At 40.0% G+C, this 12,473-nt stretch overlaps 1 protein-coding gene across 2 annotated transcripts in view; it reads left to right on the forward strand.

The window, feature by feature from the left end:
- The first annotated feature begins 204 nt into the window (after nt 1-204).
- The window catches only part of LOC148835913 (nectin-3-like protein), a 73,179-nt gene continuing 60,910 nt past the window's right edge, over nt 205-12,473 (forward strand). Inside the window, exon 1 of one of the 2 annotated variants that reach the window (XM_088912992.1) lies at nt 205-400. The gene's annotated coding sequence lies outside the window, so the exon portion shown is untranslated. Of the gene's footprint in view, nt 401-6,811; nt 7,011-12,473 lie in introns of those variants that run through there. The other variant, XM_088912993.1, reaches the window with a different exon arrangement.

A 12,473-nucleotide genomic window follows, 5' to 3' on the forward strand; every position in this document is an offset into this window, starting at 1 on the left:
CAGAACTATAACAGTCCTTAATACATAACTACACAATTCCAAACTAACACTAAATAAACACTAGTATATACTGCTATAACAAATAAAACCAAACATAATCATTAACTGAGCAGTCACTGGGAGCGAAATCTGCTTCCCGTCCACAAAGGGACTTTTTTAAACCTTGTTTAGGTTGTCGAGTGACGTCAGGGGTCCAGCCCAGTTGAGGCCGTGGATGTTGTAAACGGGGGGACGTACTTTTGGGCAATGGAACCGCTAGCAGATTAGTAAACGAACGGTAAAAAATAAGGATTCAAAGATGTTTCTCCGGGATTTTTTTGTTTACTCCCTCTACCTTGGAATGAAACGAGGAATCCGTCTATTTTTGTTCAAGCATAAAAAAACTGCAGAGGTTGAAACGGTGAGTGGTTCTAAGCGTAAGAGCGATGCTGCTGCTGTGCGTGGTGGTTAATTTCGTTGGCTCTGCGAGTTGTTAAATAGTATCATTAAGAGTATCTGCTGGAGAGCCTCGGCCGGTTTTTAATTTTCTTTAATAAATTCACAACACGAGAACACTGCACACGCATTTTGCGTTATTAATCTAGATTGTGCCGCGTTTTAAATGGGATTTTTTGGGGGATTGGGGTGGGGGTTCCCCAGTGTACATTTAATAATCTAGTAGTTCAGGTGGGTAGCTGCGTCAGCATGCGTAGGCTGCAAAGGAACAAGTAATAGGTTTATTCCATGCTGAAAAAAGGGAGAAATAAAACAACGTTTCGGCCGTGAAGCCTTCTAGCTCACACCTGAAGAAGGCTTGTTTTATGTTTATGAAAATAAAGCCATAGCACAAATTGGCCTTATTTTCATAGGCAAGCCAACCAAATCATGAGTACCTGGTGGTATCTTACCTGAAAAACACACTCTTCCTCTGCTGAGCTGGGTGTCTCCTCCCGCCACAAGAGTGATCAGAGGACAGTGAAGACTACTGTTTGTTCAGTTTTGCATTAATAATCCATCCCTCCAACAAAAGAGACTTTGTTCTGGAAGTCTTATAAATGAGGCTTTTCAGACTGGCTTCCTTGAGACTAATCCAGATTGTCGTAGAACTGCAGTCTAAAGAATTTGAAGCAGCTGACAGTTTCCATTGTTGTGCTTTCAATACTGATTGGCATGTGACTCCCTCAGGGTCTCCTGAAGTCTACAATGAGTTCTTGTTTTGTTGACATTCAGAGGCTAGCTTGTTGTCAGATGTTCTACCACGCTCCTATATCTCATCACTGTTGCTGATCAGCCCAATAACCGTGGCGTCAACAGCAAACTTAATAATGTGGTTCCTGCTATAAGTGACTGTACAGTTGTAGGTGAACAAACAGCACAGCCTAGGGCTGAGACAGCTTTGGGAAGCTCCAGTATTTAGGGTTACTGTAGAGGAGATATTGCCAATTTTCACCACCTGTGGTCTGTCTGCCCATCAGGAAATCCAGTAGTCCTGTAATATATAAATAGCATCCTAACATTGGTCCCCCTGCCTGTCTAAATGTTTGAAGACAGCATGTAGATGTATTTGAGCAGTATGCTAACTGAAGAGGGTTGAAGGAGTCTGAGATAGTGGAGTTTATACTGTATATGGCAATATATGAGAGCCACTAAGTGGTAATCATTCAAACATATTATTTTGATCTTCTTGGGCAGTGGCACAATTGTGGATTTTTGGAAGCATTCTGATATGACTGACAGATACAGAGATTAAAAATACCTGTAAACACAAGAAATAACTGACCTGCGCAGGTTTTAAAGACATGAGAGAAAACACTGTCTTGGCCAGCTGATTTTATGGTTTGTTGGGAGCCTTGATGTCGGACTTGGTGTTCTGTATACCTTCTACACCCACTTTGAGGCTCAGGTCATCTGTTAGATATTTCCAGTGGAGGAAATTTTGTTAACATTGCCTTTATAGTTCATGATAGTCTGCAACCTTTGCCACATGCAGCTTGAGTTGGTGCCCCCAAACTGTTTTTCTTATCTGTCCTTGTAATCCCGTTTTGCTAGCTTGATGGCTCTCTCCAGGTCATACCTTGAATTTTGTACAGTTCTGTGTCTCCTGATTGAAAGTTGATTGTGAATGTCTTTGTTCATCCATGATTTTGGGATATATCTGGATCTTCCTGGTAGGACTACATCTGTCCACACAGTAATTGATGTAGGATGTGACCACCTCTGTATACTTAAGGTCAGTGGAGGAATCTTGGAGTACACACCAATCAGTCATTTCAAAGCAGTCTGTGAGTTCCTGCTTGTTATCATCTTTACCTCAGGTGGTGCACTCTTTAGCTTCTGTTTGTAAACAGGAAGAAGGAGCACGGTGACGTGGTCAGACTTTCCAAAGCGTGGATGTGAGATGGAGTGGTATTCTCCTCTAAAGGTAGCGTAGCAGTGATCTGGTGTGTTATTGCAGCTTGTGGGAACAGAGATGTGCTGAAAGAACTTTAATTGTACTTTTTAAAGATTACAGTGCCTTGCCAAGATAGAGACAGCTTCTGTGTGCATGTTTTCATATTTTCTGCTGATGCTGTACAGCTCACTTCAGCATTGGCAATCATACGAATATAATCAGCAGTCAGGGTGACATTTGATAGTGAGGTGTTCCGGATTAGAAGATTTGAGAATCTCTATATCAGTGCACCAAACCTATTAATCATAAAGCACCTCCTTTTTCCTCGCTGGTAATATCAGGTGTGTGATCCATTCTGTAAAGCGTGAATCCAGTGGCTTGTACAGCAGCACTGGTGATTTTGCTTCGGACAAGTTTCAGTGAAACAGAAAATGCAGCAGTCTCTCGCGTCACAGGGTCACCTTGACCCAGAGCCTAACCCTGCATGCACTAGGCACAAGGCAGGAGCCACGCCCTGGACAGGACACCAGTCCATCACGGAGCACATGCACAAATCTTGCAGATGATGCCTGTCCATCATAGGGCACAAGGCAGGATGCACCCTTGCACAGAACATCAGTCCATCACAAGCTACAAGGTAGAATACTCAATGGACAGGACGTCAGTCCATTACAGGGCAGATGCATGCATCCTCTCAAACATGCATACGATTTGCAGAGCAATTAGGAAACCCAGTTAATGTGGACAGCATGTGTTTGTACTTTGGGGAGAAACAGAGAAGTACACAGAGACAACGCAAATAGTCTGGGGAAAAACATGCAAATTCCCCACACAAGACCCACAGTTCAGAATCAAAAGCTGGGACCAAGAGTTGTGAGGCAGCAGGTCTGATGACCACAAGTTAGATTTCAGAAGTTTCTGCTTTAGATAACTACTTTTGAATTCTAGTAAAGAGAAGTTCTTTTGTTGAACAACCTAGTTTCAAAATTCTTATTCCAAAAAAGAATGTAAAACAAGGCAAATTACTTTTTTTTAGTCTAGGAAACTGCTGACCACTCCAGGAGTGTGGTTATACTAAGCTACACAAGGTTAACTTATTATCTTTCCATGCTTTCATATTTTACAAGAGTCTGGCTGACAGTATTGTTGGTTATAGAGTGTTCATGGTGTGTTTAAGGAACGCAAAGTATTATACGCTTCTAATGAATAATTTAAACTAAATTATATTTAACAAATGTTAAATGTTATTTAAAGTATCACAAGTCCTGTATGCACAGTAGCAGTCTTTCAGTGAGGTCCTGGTTCTTTGCCCTTCAGTTCATTGATCGGTTTTATAACGGAAGATTACACATACATGTGGCAGTTAGTAAATAATGGATCTAGTTATCTCATCCAGCCATTTCTTGAAAGAAGTTAGGGTTCAGTTTTATCAGCATGATTGGAGTTCCTATTCCCTATTCCCATAATAGCAATAAGGATGGGGTGTGAATCAATAATAATATAATAATAATAATTAATAATAATTGCTTACACTTACTGTATAGACTACTAGACGCAAAACACTGCGGAATCCTTCGGTATGGGAAACAATTCTTGATGCGATTAAACACTCACTGGCGGTGAGAAGGAAAGGTACAGTACTGAAAAATAGTACAGCAATGTTACGGCACAAAAGATGATGGTTAAAAAGTTTATACCATATTGTAGCAATACCTAGCAGGCGAATTTGCTCTCGGATGATTGATCTGGTTAAATAAAAGCTTATTATTAGAAATGTAACAGACACAACTTCACTCACGAGACTTCTTTCCCCCTCCAGGGACTTTTTTTTAATTTTTATTAAACGTATAGAATTTACAAATACAAATACAACAAGAGGATCAGAATCATGTACAAGAGAAAAAAAAACGCAACAGAAAAAAGCATTTAACTACCAGAGGTAATTAAGTAATTATGTGATCAAATTGTATTTTTTACATATATCATGTTTTCAACCTGGGGCCACAGCTGGTTCCTGGTGCTCCTGTCCGCGGCGGACAGGTCCTCTGCAAACCTCAGTTTTTTTTCATTCAAATACTCATTCCCCCTCGCCACTCGCCACAGCATGTCCCTCGCCATCCTCGCGGTGAACTGTATTATAATCGATCTGGGACGCACTTGCCCAGACATGTTCGCTCTCCCGAGCCTGTGAACAGAGTCAATAGCTGATATCACGTCCTCCTGGTCCGGCAGGGTCCTTTTAGAGATACCCTTCACTGTTGCAACAATGTCCTAATTGCGTTCCTCCTTAGCTCCAAGTAATTTTAAATTCCATCGTCGACGGTATCTTTCTGCATCGTTCACTTTCAATTCAATTTCTTAATTTCATTCTCTCTGACCTGATATTGTTTTAAACTAGAAGGACTGTAGAGCACAACCTCTGATTATAACATACATTTTCTTTATTATTACCACACTTTCTCACTGATATGCAATATCCTATGATTACCACTGATGCATTAGCAGCATTATGCATCTTGTTAAACATCAAGACAGCCCCAATGACTATATGCGACTGCTGTTTGTTGATTTCAGCTCTGCTTTTAATACACTGCAGCCACATCTTTTTATTAACAAGCTGAAGTAGATGTGTGTTAATCCTAATATCATTTCTAACAAACTGTACACTGTATGTCATAGTCAATACTCTCTCTGAGTTACGATTTCTTAGTGTGGGTGCCCCTCAGGGCTGTGTGAATTTACAAATTCTATTCACACTACATGCAAATGAATGTACTGTACAAGTAGTAGTCAAGACAACTATAATTTTTGCACCTACTTTTCAGCATTTACATGTTTCCGCTTGGTCAGCTTTTAAAATCACATGGCCTCAGCTATCTCCAGTATGTTCACAATTCGGCGGACAGAATTTTGACCAGGTCTAGTGAAAGTGATCACATTACTCCTATCCTGGAGTCCTTGCACTGGCTTCCTGTCACGTTTCGTGTTGACTTAAAAATCTTCGTGCTCATCTATAAGGCTCTCCATGGCTTGTCACCTCAGTACCTGTCTCTACTACTATTATCCTACTCCCCACCTCACAACCTTTGCTCTTCTAATTCTGGTCTCCTTTCTGTCCCCCAAGTCCGTCTACACTGTATGGTCTTCTCCTGTTATGCCCCAGAGCTCTGGAACTCTCTGCCCAAGGATATCAGAGAGTCACCTTCTCTAAACTCCTTCAAATCCAGACTCAAAACCTTCTTCTTTAGAAGAGCCTTTACTTAACTGGCTCCATTCTTTACTCCTCTGCTCAGTACCCCATTGTGTATTCTAGTTGTGAATGTTGTTTTTTTCATTGTTGTTGTTATCATTCTGTAATGATACTTTGAGAAGCCACCTTTAAAGGTGCTATATAAAATAAGTTAATTATTATCAAATATTCATTAGATAATATGATTCCTACTATATGGACACTAGAGTATTTTAAATAAAATATTAAGTGGAAGTGGTCTACAGTTTCTGTGGTCATTTCTTTCTAAATGCAATGAAACACAGGGTGAGCATGTCAGCTTGTGGCTCAAAGTGTTGGGTTGATTTAAAATTTAATTTCACAAACACCTCATTGAAAAGATGGAAACATATGAAGCACACTGTTTCTTTATTATTTAACCTGTAACTCCGAACCCGTTAGCTCCTACTTTCACCATGGCCTGTTACCCTGAGCAACTCTTATTCCCGTTTAGCCCTCCACCAATCAACATGCAGTTTCACAGCTGATGCATACAAATATTTACAATAAGTACAGGAAGGGAGTAGGTGTTATGCTAGAGAACTTGAAAGCATTTTATTTTGTGGAAACAAAAAGTGTTTGTTCGAGTGTCACATCGTCGTCCTGGGTTGTTAATTTCTACACTATACGTGTACAAGAAACAAGACACTTATCAGTACAGGAGATCAGTACTGGAAGACGGATGGATGAATTAATTCAATATTTGCTGAGTATCACTGTGACAGAGGGCTCCCTGTCACCGGCCACGGGCAGTGCTTTACATAGTACAGGCGTTGAAACAACACGATAATCATTCTGTTAACCTGAACTACCGCTATAACCTATAACCTGCCTAACACTAACAGCTGACTAGTCGCCAGGGTGCACACACGGCAAAAATCCCCTTTCTGTTGCCTCTCTGGTCTGTGGCTGTTTATCGTGACTGCAACCATGTATCGGTGTTTTTCCAGCCATTGGCTCACATTTAATAATACTATACATTAAATGTTTTTTTTTATCTTAGTCTCTATCTACAGCAGAGTAAGCAGCACTTTCATTGAAGAGGAACAAGTAATAGGTTTACCCATACGCTAAAAAAACAGAAGCGAGAAAACGCTTCGGCTGTGAAGCCTTCTTCAGCCAATAGGAAACCACTTCGTATGTTTACAGTGTTACTCGCTTCACGCAGCTGTGCGGCCGTCATGTTTTATTGCGTAGGTATCTTGTGAGTGCCTAATCGAATTGCTGTAAGATTAGAAAGCGAATTGTGTAAAATAAGAAGGATTCAAAGATGTTTTTCCGGGAATTTTTGTTTAGTCATTCCACTTTGAAATGAAACGAAGAATAAGCTTCCTTCTGTTCTAGCGTCCAAAGACTGCAGAGAGAGAAGGGGTGAGTGCTCGAGAGCGTGCTGACTGGCTCTGCGAGTTGTTATAATATAAAACGGGCGTCACTAGGAGTAAATGCTGGAGAGCCTCGTCCTGTTTTTAATGAACATGAATAATTTTCCAGCATGAGAATTCAAAATGTATATGCAATGCGTATTTTTCACTGTTAACCTAGATTAGACAACGTAGGCAACGACTGTGACCCGTTTTAAATGGGATTTTTTTGGGGGGATTTCTTCCATGCACATTTAATCCAAATATTTAATCCAAATCCAAATATGTAGGTACATCACTTGTTTGAAAGAACGCATCGTGTCCTCCCAGAATGTTTCTAGTGTTTATGATAGGGTTTTTCACTTCAAATGTGATTGACAAATTCCCTTCAGCAGCTCTTTCTTTTGCAGCTGTGGATTATGACCAAACGAAAGCATGAAAGCACATGTACAGTACAAAAGACTGCTCATCATTTACACGTAATCGGCATTAAAAGGCATTGTTTTCCTTCCTTTTCAAAGTTCAAGTTGATTACAACATAGCTGAGGTCGATAAATAATCAAATGTAATAAATAAGTGAAAATAATTATGATTTATAGAACTTTTTTAAATAAAAATTTTCCTTCTGCCCAGCCTTACTGATCTCTTCTCCCTTGTTATTGTGTACACTTTTTTATTTCTTGATTTCATATTTGTTTCTGCAATTCATTTCTACAAAGGTTTCAATGTGGTAATTTGTAAATGAAGATTTGCTAAAATTTGGGAGTAAAGGAGATCCTGTTTATTATTATTGTTATTAATCATTTTTATTACTTTCAATTTTAAAATACCTTATTTTTGTTAAATGTGTAACCTGTGTTAATGTTATAATTTATTATGTGTTAAAAGCTGGTTAATAAAAGTTTTCTAGTTATATAATTAATTTCTAAGTTCTAACTAGTAAAATAAGGTTGGTGTGGGAGCTGATAATAGTAGTGTATGTGCACTCTTGTAGTTTTTGTATTATTATTGTTGTTGATTGATGTAACAATAAGGTAACTAGGGATTTTCTACTACAAAGAGTAGTTTTAAAATAAAGTTCAAGTAGGGAGCTGTGTCAGCATGTGGAGGCTGCAAAGGAACAAGTAAAGGTTTATTCCATCCTGGAAAGAGAAGAGAAGAAAAGAGACAATTTGTTGGCTGTGAAGCCCTCTTTGGGTGTGTTTTTTTTTCTTCTTTTCTCTGGCTGGAATGCAGGATGGGATAACATTTTCTCTTCTTTGGAGAACCAGCAAATCCACTTTAAATCTGCACAGTTTATCAGCACTTCTATTACACTCTCAGAGTTCATGCAGTACATGGCTAGAGAAACTTGCACCCAGTAGATGGGCAAGACTAACTGAAGCTTAAAAAATATTTAATGAGGTTTGGTAGACACTGAGATGCCCTTAAATTGTTTATTTATTCACAGAAAGATTTCTTAGGGCTTATGTTTTTATTAGTTACTATTTTTACAAAGCTTATATTTTGTTCAAAGCTGTGAGTTCGGGTACAGGTGAAAAAGTGCTTTTATTACAGTGCACAGAGCATACAAACATAAAATAAAAAAGACATAAAAAGTCTAACTCCAGAGCAGTGACTAAACTCTTTTAGGGCCCAACCAATGAATGATCCAGGCAGCTATTCTGCTTACTGATATAAATATTGTTTACTCTCACTCCCTATAGCAGTCAGTTGGTCTTTCCAAGTCGATGTTATGCATTATACAGCATCTGTTCACACCTGGAGCACCTGGAGCCTGCCCTTCCTGATTTTTAAAAGTCACCTGGCTTGTTGTGTTTGTCTGACTGATAAGGTTGGCAGCAGGTTGTAGTTCAACACACACAGACTGTTCAAGATAAGGACCTCCATTTGCCCCTTTCATTGCCCTTCTATATGTGCTTAATTCTAAACTGAGTGGGATGAAATTGCTTCATAAGTGAAAAAAGAAATCCTCTCTGTGTGAATTGAAGCTTGTAAGTTCAGTTTTAATGTGTTTGGCTTGTTTTATGTTTATGAAAATAAAGCCATAGCACAAATTGGCCTTATTTTCATAAACAAGCCAACCAAATCATGAGTACCTGGTGGTATCTTACCTGAAAAACATACTCTTCCTCTGCTGAGCTGGGTGTCTCCTCCCACCACAAGAGTGATCAGAGGACAGTGAAGACTACTGTTTGTTCAGTTTTGCATTAATAATCCATCACTCCAACAAAAAAGAGACTTTGTTCTGGAAGTCTTATAAATGAGGCTTGTCGCTTCACCCTTGACATATGGGTGACATAGTTATAAATTAGATTAAATCGATTCTTTGCCACAGTGGTCCTCAGTTTAAATTTTGAGGATTCAAGCAAGTTGCTTTGCTTTAGACTATAATAATATCTGCAGTCTTTCCATTAGCTGATTGAGAAATCTCTTTCATCAAGGAGAGATGCTTCTTCCTCTCTAAAGCATCCAACACTGATCAAAAACAAAATTCCAAAATGTGTGTACAGCTGAGCTAGATGCACTGAATGGCTTCATCTTGCTTGTGACTGTTCTTATGGCCTTAAAACCAACATAAAACAACAACGCAATTAAAAAAGGTTTGGAATTTTACCATGTTCTTCATATTTAGATTCGTTGATGGGTTAGTAAGGAATCTGGATTTTTGGAAGCATTCTGATATGACTGACAGATACAGAGATTAAAAATACCTGTAAATACAGGAAATAACTGACCTGCGCAGGTTTTAAAGACATGAGAGAAAACACTGTCTGGGCCAGCTGATTTTATGGTTTGTTGGGAGCCTTGATGTCGGACTTGGTGTTCTGTATACCTTCTACACCCACTTTGAGGCTCAGGTCATCTGTTAGATATTTCCAGTGGAGGAAATTTTGTTAACATTGCCTTTATAGTTCATGATAGTCTGCAACCTTTGCAACATGCAGCTTGAGTTGGTGCCCCCAAACTGTTTTTCTTATCTGTCCTTGTAATCCTGTTTTGCTAGCTTGATGGCTCTCTCCAGGTCATACCTTGAATTTTGTACAGTTCTGTGTCTCCTGATTGAAAGTTGATTGTGAATGTCTTTGTTCATCCATGATTTTGGGATATATCTGGATCTTCCTGGTAGGACTACATCTGTCCACACAGTAATTGATGTAGGATGTGACCACCTCTGTATACTTAAGGTCAGTGGAGGAATCTTGGAGTACACACCAATCAGTCATTTCAAAGCAGTCTGTGAGTTCCTGCTTGTTATCATCTTTACCTCAGGTGGTGCACTCTTTAGCTTCTGTTTGTAAACAGGAAGAAGGAGCACGGTGAGGTGGTCAGACTTTCCAAAGCGTGGATGTGAGATGGAGTGGTATTCTCCTCTAAAGGTAGCGTAGCAGTGATCTGGTGTGTTATTGCAGCTTGTGGGAACAGAGATGTGCTGAAAGAACTTTAATTGTACTTTTTAAAGATTACAGTGCCTTGCCAAGATAGAGACAGCTTCTGTGTGCATGTTTTCATATTTTCTGCTGATGCTGTACAGCTCACTTCAGCATTGGCAATCATACGAATATAATCAGCAGTCAGGGTGACATTTGATAGTGAGGTGTTCCAGATTAGAAGATTTGAGAATCTCTATATCAGTGCACCAAACCTATTAATCATAAAGCACCTCCTTTTTCCTCGCTGGTAATATCAGGTGTGTGATCCATTCTGTAAAGCGTGAATCCAGTGGCTTGTACTGCAGCACTGGTTTCAGTGAAACAGAAGACGCAGCAGTCTCTCACGTCACAGGGTCACCTTGACCCAGAGCCTAACCCTGCATGCACTAGGCACAAGGAAGGAGCCACGCCCTGGACAGGACACCAGTCCATCATGGAGCACATGCACAAATCTTGCTTGCACCCTTGCACAGAACATCAGTCCATCACAAGCTACAAGGCAGAATACTCAATGGACAGGACGTCAGTCCATTACAGGGCAGATGTATGCATCCTCTCAAACATGCATACGATTTGCAGAGCAATTAGGAAACCCAGTTAATGTGGACAGCATGTGTTTGTACTTTGGGGAAAAACAGAGAAGTACACAGAGACAACGCAAATAGTCTGGGGAAAAACATGCAAATTCCCCACACAAGACCCACAGTTCAGAATCAAAAGCTGGGACCAAGAGTTGTGAGGCAGCAGGTCTGATGACCACAAGTTAGATTTCAGAAGTTTCTGCTTTAGATAACTACTTTTGAATTCTAGTAAAGAGAAGTTCTTTTGTTGAACAAACTAGTTTCAAAATTCTTATTCCAAAAAAGAATGTAAAACAAGGCAAATTACTTTTTTTTAGTCTAGGAAACTGCTGACCACTCCAGGAGTGTGGTTATACTAAGCTACACAAAGTTAACTTATTATCTTTCCATGCTTTCATATTTTAAAAGAGTCTGGCTGACAGTATTGTTGGTTATAGAGTGTTCATGGTGTGTTTAAGGAACGCAAAGTATTATACGCTTCTAATGAATAATTTAAACTAAATTATATTTAACAAATGTTAAATGTTATTTAAAGTATCACAAGTCCTGTATGCACAGTAGCAGTCTTTCAGTGAGGTCCTGGTTCTTTGCCCTTCAGTTCATTGATCGGTTTTATAACGGAAGATTACACATACATGTGGCAGTTAGTAAATAATGGATCTAGTTATCTCATCCAGCCATTTCTTGAAAGAAGTTAGGGTTCAGTTTTATCAGCATGAGTGGATTTCCTATTCCCTATTCCCATAATAGCAATAAGGATGGGGTGTGAATCAATAATAATAATAATAATAATTGCTTACACTTATATAGCGCTTTTCTGGACACTCCACTCAAAGCGCTTTACAGGTAATGGGGACTCTCCTCCACCACCACCAATGTGCAGCCCCCCCTGGATGATGCAACGGCAGCCATAGTGCGCCAGAACGCTCACCACACATCAGCTCTCAGTGGGGAGGAGAGCAGAGTAATGAAGCCAATTCATAGATGGGGATTATTAGGAAGCCATGATTAGTAAGGGCCAATGGGAAATTTGGCCAGGACGCCAGGGTTACACCCCTACTCTTTTCGAGAAACACCCTGGGATTTTTAATGACCACAGAGAGTCAGAACCTCAGTTTTATGTCTCATCAGAAGGACGGCTCCTGTTTACAGTATAGTGTCCCCATCACTATACTGGGGCATGAGGACCCACATGGACCGCAGGGTGAGCGCCCCCTGCTGGCCCCACTAACAGCTCTTCCAGCAGCAACCTTAGTTTTTCCCAGGAAGTCTCTCATCCAGGTATTGACCAGGCTCACACCTGCTTAGCTTCAGTGCTGTTCAGCCAGTTGTGAGTTGCAGGGTGATATGGCTGCTGGAATCATACTCAGGTCTTCAGCTTGGCAGGTGAGAATTCTACCACTGAACCACCAGTACAGCTGTGTTTTCCATCTCTGCTTAAATGTTCCACCATGCATG

The sequence above is a fragment of the Atractosteus spatula genome, chromosome 4 (assembly GCF_055471065.1).
Source record: "Atractosteus spatula isolate fAtrSpa1 chromosome 4, fAtrSpa1.hap1, whole genome shotgun sequence".
Lineage (NCBI taxonomy): Eukaryota > Metazoa > Chordata > Actinopteri > Semionotiformes > Lepisosteidae > Atractosteus > Atractosteus spatula.